Source organism: Natrix helvetica, assembly GCF_964273705.1.
Source record: "Natrix helvetica genome assembly, chromosome: 1".
Classification (NCBI taxonomy): Eukaryota; Metazoa; Chordata; class Lepidosauria; order Squamata; family Natricidae; genus Natrix; species Natrix helvetica.
The window spans coordinates 344,642,795-344,651,467 of NC_138548.1; the positions used below are offsets into that span (position 1 = coordinate 344,642,795).

At 41.8% G+C, this 8,673-nt stretch overlaps 1 protein-coding gene across 1 annotated transcript in view; it reads left to right on the forward strand.

Annotated features, from left to right (window-relative positions):
* DHX16 (DEAH-box helicase 16) overlaps window positions 1-8,673 on the forward strand; it is a 103,283-nt gene that overhangs the window by 19,722 nt on the left and 74,888 nt on the right. The window lies entirely within an intron of this gene.

The window sequence follows — 8,673 nt, forward strand, 5'->3', positions numbered from 1 at the left end:
CGTCCGCCCGGACCGCCTTGGCGTCGCTCTGGCTACATCCATCCAGCCGCACCTGGGAGCTGCGGAGGCAGAAATGTTGTCGGTGCTCCCAGATGACGAAGCCATGAAAGCGACTGGGGAACGACGAGAACCTTCCCCCAGTCGCTTTCATGGCTTCGTCATCCAGGAGCGCCGACAACATTTCTGCCTCCGCAGCTCCCAGGTGCGGCTGGATGGATGTATATAATATTATATATATATATATATATATATATATATATATATATATATATATATATATATATATATATATATATATATATATATATATATATATATATATATATATAATATAATATTATATACTATTATTTCATGAAGAGAGATGAGGCTCTGCCTCCCCTGCCTCCCCTGCCCGCACGTCCCTGGTTGTTACCGTTAAGCCTGTGTGTTAGAAGAAAAGCCCATTTTGTCAATTGAGGCGTGTCTGTTGTAGCTGTGATGTAGTCCAGACAAGAAGCCCACCTAGGAGTACCATCTATATCTTCATTGTAACATTAAATGAACAGAATTTTGTAAGTGTAAAAATATATCTCTTCTCTCCCCCCCCCCCCCGCCCCATCCACTCATCTTTACGGTCCAAGAAGCTCAGGAGGATCCCTTCTGAGATGTTTGCCATGCCTCACTGTGGGCTTAGGTGCCTCTTATCTGACCATTGCCTGACCTGTGGCTCTTCCTCCTGTCTCCCAAGGCCATTTTCACTGCCATTATAATGCCCTTCCACACTTTAACAATGCAATGACAGCTGGAGATGAGAGTGAAAATCACTGTAGGACTGTCAAATAATGTTGTGTACTTAGAATGAGCCTTCTCAGGGTTGCTACCCCAAAAAAATCTGAATAACTAGCAATTCCATTCTTCTATGAGTTAATCCCAAGAAAGAATTTTCATATACAGTGGTATCTAGCTACTTATCATTAATTTGTTCCAGGAGGTGCGATGAGTACCCAAAACAATGAGTACCAAACAAAATTTTCCCATAAGGAATAACATAATGAGTTACAAGGCAGCTGAGTATCAAACAAATGATGAGTACTGAGACAAAATTTTTGCATCAAAAATGCATTGAGTACCAAATGCAATGAGTTTCAAAGCAGTTTACTATCAAGGTACCACTGTACAAATGTGTGTGTATGTATGTATGTATGTATGTATGTATGTATGTATGTATGTATGTGTATATGGCCTTCCGAAAGGGCCTGAAAACCTTGCTCTGCCAACTAGCTGTGGCCCCCGATGGGGATTTTCCACTTTGGAGGTGGTTCATGTATTGGTCCTTTAAGCTCTTGTTCAACTTTAATTTAATTTTAATGCTGAGTGTTTTGAATGTTTTTAATGCTCTAATTGTTTTACACTGTGCTTTAAAGATGTTGTAAGCTGCCCAGAGTCTCTGGACAGAGAGATAGGCAACATATGAATTTAATTAATAAATAAATGCAATTTAGTTGCTTGGGGAAAGCAAGGAGGAGATAAGAGAGTACTGTAAAGGAAAGACAAAATTAAGAGCGGGCATAAAATGACTAGCACCAGCACTGATGATGTTACCTCATTTGGTAATAAAACGTCTGCAAGAAAACAACCAAGCTTCGAGAGCACCAAGGACCCCTCATTTCCACCCTGAGCTACAAGTATTCTCCTTTATTAATAAAATGACTAAACAAACAAAAAATGGCCATTATGTGCGACAAGGACAATATTAGGTTTTCAAATTCATTCATTTGTTTATTAGGCTTGTTTGCCACTCAGCTTTATTTCTTGTCCTCCAATTTTCTTCACCAATTCCCCACCCACCCTCTCCCTCCTTTTCCCCTCTTCTTGGAAATAATTGTGCCTACACCCTAACTCCTTGGCAACTTCGAACCAAGCATCTGAGAAAGTATATTGAAATCCATAGAAATGCATGGTGGTGATAAATAGACCAATCTTCAAGGTATCACTAGATTCTTGTCTGTTGGGTAGCTGCAAAAGACCAATGTTTTGAAATATGAATTAGAAATACATGTTAAATAAAAAATAAACATGGCTACATCTCCAGAAAATGTTATAATGTTTGTGAAACACTAGAGGGTATCATAACACCAAGCACCAAGCCTAGGGAGCACCACAGACCCATACAGTCATAACTAATTCCACTATACAGAAGGATCTTGACAAACTTGAACATTGGGCACTATCTAATAAAATGAAATTCAATGGTGAAAAGAGTAAGGTTCTACCTTTAGACAAGAAAAACAAAATGCACAGGTACAGTATAGGTGGTACCTTGCTCAGTAGTAGTAACTGTGAAAGGGATCTTGGAGTCCTAGTGGACAATCATTTAAATATGAGCCAGCAGTGTGCAGCAGCTGCCAAAAAAACCAACGCACTCCTAGGCTGCATCAACAGAGGGATAGAATCAAGATCACGTGAAGTGTTGATGCCGCTTTATAATGCCTTGGTGAGGCCACACTTGGAATACTGCATTCAGTTCTGGTCGCCACGATGTAAAAAAGATGTGGAGACTCTAGAAAGAGTGCAGAGAAGAGCAACAAAGATGATTAGGGGACTGGAGACTAAAACATATGAAGAACGGTTGCAGGAACTGGGTATGTTTAGCTTAAGAGAAAGAAGGACTAGGGGAGACATGATAGCAGTGTTCCAATATCTCAGGGGTTGCCACAAAGAAGAGGGAGTCAAACTATTTTCCAAGGCACCTGAGGGTAGAACAAGAAGCAATGGGTGGAAACTAATCAAGGAGAGAAGCAACTTAGAACTGAGGAGAAATTTCCTGACAGTTAGAACAATTAATCAGTGGAACAGCTTGCCTCCAGAAGTTGTGAATGCCCCAACACTGGAAGTCTTTAAGAAGATGTTGGATAGCCATTTGCCTGAAATGGTATAGGGTTTCCTGCCTAGGCAGGGGGTTGGACTAGAAGACCTCCAAGGTCCCTTCCAACTCTACTATTGTATTGTATTGTATTGTATTGTATTGTATTGTATTGTATTGTATTGTATTGTATTGTATTGTAATTTATTTGGGTAGCTTACAACACTACACTGATCTGTTTTGGTGATTATCCTAGTAAGTTGCTCTTGTGCGGCATATTTAAAGATGGACATCCATTAATTCCTAGGATCAGCCAATGGTGGTCATATTAGCGTTCTTTATCCAGCTGAGCTGATTTAATTCCTAAAATATGTAAGTACTGAAACCGCTATAATTGAGTTTTCTTGGGATCACAAAAGCAGCCTCACAAAAACAGGACTCCGTTGCAAGGAGTCTTACAAATTCTGGTTCAATGTAGACTATCTGTAATGTACCATAATGCACTCTGGTAAACTCCAGAGAACAGGAAGTGTTGGATGGTTGCTTAACAATTGCTGAAGTGTTCCCCTGTGATTTTCTGTAGCTCCATTCACGGAGACGTCATAGCGGTTACTGAATGTGCCCATTTCCTGGGTTTGAACAATACGCTGAATCATAAATTAACCAACTGATCATCATAGATCAGAAACCTTCCAAAAGCTCATGTATGCTATAATTAATTAAGCTTACTCTAATATATGTTGCAAATAATGCTAAGTGAGCTCTGTTGACTGATGCGGTTTTTGGAAAACTGGGATCGCTTTTTATAATCCTGGACATTTGTTACTTAGATTGTGGTTCCGATTAAAAACCAAAAGTACAGATCTAAACTGAGTGAAACCAGGCTTAATAGCAGTAACTGTGAGAGGGATCTTGGAGTCTTAGTGGACAACCAGCTAAATATGATCTAGCAGTGTGCAGCGGCAGCCAAAATAGCCAATGCAATCCTAAATTGCATTAATAGAGGGATACAATCAAGATCAAGTGAGGTACTAATGTCACTCTATAAAGCCTTAAGTAAGACCACACCTAGAGTACTGCATCCAGTTTTGGTCACTACACTATAAAAAAGATGTTGAAACTCTAGAAAAAGTGCAGAGAAGAGCAAGCAGGATGAATAGGGGACGAGACTAAAACATATCCAGATATGTATTTTATATGTTTTATTGTACGCCGCCCCGAGTCCTTCGGGAGAGGGTGCGGCTAAGAAATAAATATTCATTCATTCATTCATATGAAGAACGGTTGCAGGAATTGGGTGATGGCTAGTCTAGTGAAGAGAAGGACTAGGGGAGACATGATAGCAGTGTTCCAATATTTGAGGGGCTGCCACAGAGAGGAGTAGGTCAAGCTATTTTCTAAAGCACCTGAAGGCCAGACAAGAATAATGGATGGAAACTGACTAAGAAGAGATTCAACCTAGAAATAAGGAGGAACTTTCTGACAGTGAGAACAATCAACCAATGGAACAGCTTGTCTTCGGAAGGTGTGGGGGCTTTATCTCTTGAGACATTCAAGAAGAGATTAGACTGCCATTTGTCAGAAATAGTGTAAGGTCTCCTGCTTGAGCGGGGAGGTTGGACTAGATGACCTATAAGGTCCCTTTCAACTCTGTTATTCTGTTATTTTTAGTTTTAATTCTTGCCCGCCACCCAGAGACATTGTTGTATAAGATAAGCAGCCATATAAAGGATTTAATACAAATAAATCAAATAATGCAGTCACTGTGCTTTTAATTAAATACAGCTAAAGCCTGTGTTGTGAACACAACCTCTAAGAAGAAATCAGCTTATGAAACATGTAGAATTACATCCCTCAACTGGAAATGTCCTACGAATGTCTTCGGAAGATGAGTAAGAATTCTGGAATCTGCAGCCTCAAGATTTCCAGATCCTGAAGGGATGCAAAATAAGGAAGCCCAATATGGGTCATCATTATTCAAACCACCCCCAAAATACACATAACAAGTTTGTCAAGAATCATCTCATACCCTGCAAAATGTTAATCAGAGCAAAATGCTAATTCTCATCATTCGGTTCCCATCTTTTCTTCGTCTTCCATTTATCCATAAAATCAGATGCCTCTATTGTCCCCAAGAAATTATTGACTCCATCAACACATTTAAAAACAATAATCTCAACTGCCAATTCTTTTATTAAAACTCCAAAATTAATGTGAGAGACGGGATCAAATCTCTCTCTTTAGTCATCTACAAAATGTTTTGCAGGTACTGCAAATCTTTTGCATAACATGCTTACTGTAATTAGATCCTTTAAAGATTCTCTCTGGTTAGTTTTAACTTTGGTTAGATTTCCGTGGTTTAGCCTTTTGTACAAACCCTACTCGCTTGGTTAGTTTATAAGTTAGTGTTTTTTAAGATCTTGGAAAAGGTTTAATTCAAAAACTAAATTAAAAGTATTAGATTAAGTAAAAGCCAGGGAGCTCAAACTGGAACGTATTGATTTCTATTTTTATTGCCTACATTTTGAGGCCAGGTTTTTTAGATGAAAAATGTCTAATGTGATGTAAATGTAAATCCATGTAATACAATGCTAATGTAACACAAAATATATGCAAGCAATTGATCAAAGATGTTGATTAAGCTTTAATAACGATTTTAAAATATATTTGCAGTAGGAAACCAATCATTGAACCATGAATAATGGAGTTGCTAAAGGGGCATTAAGAGAGGATAGAAAAGTAGCACAGAAACTTAATGAATGTTTTACTGGTCTTCATGTGGAGGATACAAGCCACGCATCTACACCTCATCTGTGTCCCCAGATCACACTGTAAAAGCCCTGGATGTTTGATGTTACAATGGTTATATTTCTTGCCAATACAGTATTTAAATATGGAAAGCATCAGAAGTGATATTCAGCCAGATCTGACCAGTTCTGGAGAACCGGTAGCGGAAATTTTGAGTAGTTCGGAGAACCGGCAAATACCACCTCTGACTGGCCCCACCCCATCTATTCCCTGCCTCCCGAGTCCCAGCTGATTGGAGTCAATACAATACAATACAATAGCAGAGTTGGAAGGGACTTTGGAGGTCTTCTAGTCCAACCCCGTCTAGGCAGGAAACCCTATACCGTTTCAGACAAATAGCTATCCAACGTCTTCTTAAAGACTTCCAGTGTTGGGGCATTCACAACTTCTGGAGGCAAGCTGTTCCACTGATTAATTGTTCTAACTGTCAGGAAGTTCCTCCTCAGTTCTAAGTTGTTTCTCTCCTTGATTAGTTTCCACCCATTGCTTCTTGTTCTACACTCAGATGCCTTGGAGAATAGTTTGACTCCCTCTTCTTTGTGGCAACCCCTGAGATATTGGAACACTGCTATCATGTCTCCCCTAGTCCTTCTTTACATTAAACTAGACATACCCAATTCCTACAACTGTCCTTCATATGTTTTAGTCTCCAGTCCCCTAATCATCTTTGTTGCTCTGCTCTGCACTCTTTCTAGAGTCTCCACATCTTTTCTACATCGTGGCGACCAGAACTGAATGCAGTATTCCAAGTGTGGCCTTACCAAGGCATTATAAAGTGGTATTAACACTTCACGTGATCTTGATTCTATCCCTCTGTTTATGTAGCCTAGAACTGTGTTGGCTTTTTTGGCAGCTGCTGCACACTGCTGGCTCATATTTAAATGGTTGTTCACTAGGACTCCATGATCCCTTTCACAGTTACTACTGTTGAGCAAGGTACCACCTATACTGTACCTGTGCATTTCGTTTTTGTTGCCTAAATGTGGAACCTTACTCTTTTCACCATTGAATTTCATTTTATTATATAGCGCTGATCGGCTGGGTCTTCTTCTGTTGCCCTGCACAGGAGAACGGAGCTAGAAAGCAAGTTAGTGGGGTGCAGAGGGAATGGAGATTTTACAGTATCCTTGCCCTGCCATACCCACCAAGCCATGCACATCAAGCCAAGCAAAGCCCAAAGAACCAGTAGTAAAAAAAATTTGAATCCCACCACTGGAAGGCATATAAGTAGTCCTCAACTTATGACCACAGTTGGGATCAGTCTTTCAGCTGCTAAGAAAGCTGGTCAGGCCCAATTTTCCCTTTTTTTTTGCCATCTTTGTTAAGCCAATCACTGCAGTTGCTAAGTGCATGACAAATTCAGTTTCTCCCTTGTTGGAGGCCAGCTGAGAAGGTCCCAAATCATGATCCTACAACTCTGGGATCCTGCAACCAATATAGGAGGGATGTCAAGTATGCAAACTTTGATCACCTGACTGTAAAATGCTGCAATACTCATACGTGTGAAGACCTCTTGTAAGTCATTTTTTTGTAACTTCCCATGGTCACTAAACAAATAGTTGTAAGTTGAGGACTACCTGTGTTTAAAGCCCCTAGTACAGTGATAGCTAACCTTTTTGTCATCATGTGTCAAAAACGTGCCCGCACCCATAATGCAATGCGCATGTGAGCTGCCCTGCGTATGCGCCCTCCCGGCCCATTTTGGGCTTCCAGGTTGGTGCAGAAGGCCTTCCAGGCCCAAAATGGGGCACAAGGAGCATGCCAGAGGTGGGTTCCTACCGGTTCAGACCAGTTCGGCCGAGGAGGTAGTAACGTGGCCTGCCACACCCCCAAACTGGTTCTATCGGTGGCGCTATAGGTGCTGCCATCTTGGTTTTTGCTTCTGCGCATGCACAGAAGCACTTTTTTTACTACTGTGCATGTGCACATAGCGCGCATCAAGTGCGCATGCGAAGTGCATCCCTGAGCAGAAGACAGAACCCACCCCTGGGGCACACGCCCCATTCTGGGCCTGGAAGGTCTCCTGCACCAACCTGGAAGCCCAAACAGGGCATGGGGGTGCTGCTCGAGGCCCCAAAATGCAATGCAACTATCTCCTGCGCACATGCATGCCCCCCCACATGCATCCCGCCCCCCATGTGTGCATGGCAGGGACCCAAAGACCAGCTGGCTGGCAGGAGGCTTGTGTGCATGCGCGGTGGAGCTGGGCTGGTGTGACGGCTGGCGTGTCCTCAGAGAGGGATCTGCGTGCCACCTGTGACACGTGTGCCATAGGTTTGCCATCATGGCCCTAGTATGACCATCACAGGTGAGGGGAGAAGGGACAGCTTTTGTGCTTGAAGGCCTGACGGAAAAATTGTGTGGTGGTGTGAATTTTATAAAGTACCCAGCAACTTTTAATATTTATTATGGTATCTACCACAGTGTCCCAAAGGTGCTTTTTCCCCCCACCATCCAGTCAGAGCCGAAGAAGCTTCTTGGGTGAGAAGCGAAACATCTTCAAAGAAAACACAAGAAAGTCCAGTTGCCTCTTGAAAAAAAAGCACCTTTGGGACAACCATGACCTGGATGGCTGAGAATCTCCATTAGATATCCAGCACAGTGGCTCTTGACCTTTCCTTTATCACAGAAGCCCTTTCAATATCTTTTGTGACCACAGACCCCCAAGATTTAAATCATAATATTTCTTCAAGCCTTGTGAACTCCCTGTGATGACATCTCCACCACCACCCCCTTCTGCAGATCCTAGGTTGAGAATCACTGATCTACCGTGCTTCCCAGAAAATAAGACAGGGTCTTATTTTCTTTTGATCCCCGAAATAAGCGCTCGGCTTTATTTTTGGGGAGGTCTTATTATTTACGAAGGTGCAGGAGGTGGCGAGCGTGGTCACCTCATGGCTGCTGCTGTGTTGCAATATTTTCAGGGAGGGCTTATTTTAGCGCATGAGCTCAAAAGCCCAATTGGGCTTATTATCCAAGGAGGTCTTATTTTCAGAGAAACAGGGTAGCACTAGCATGGG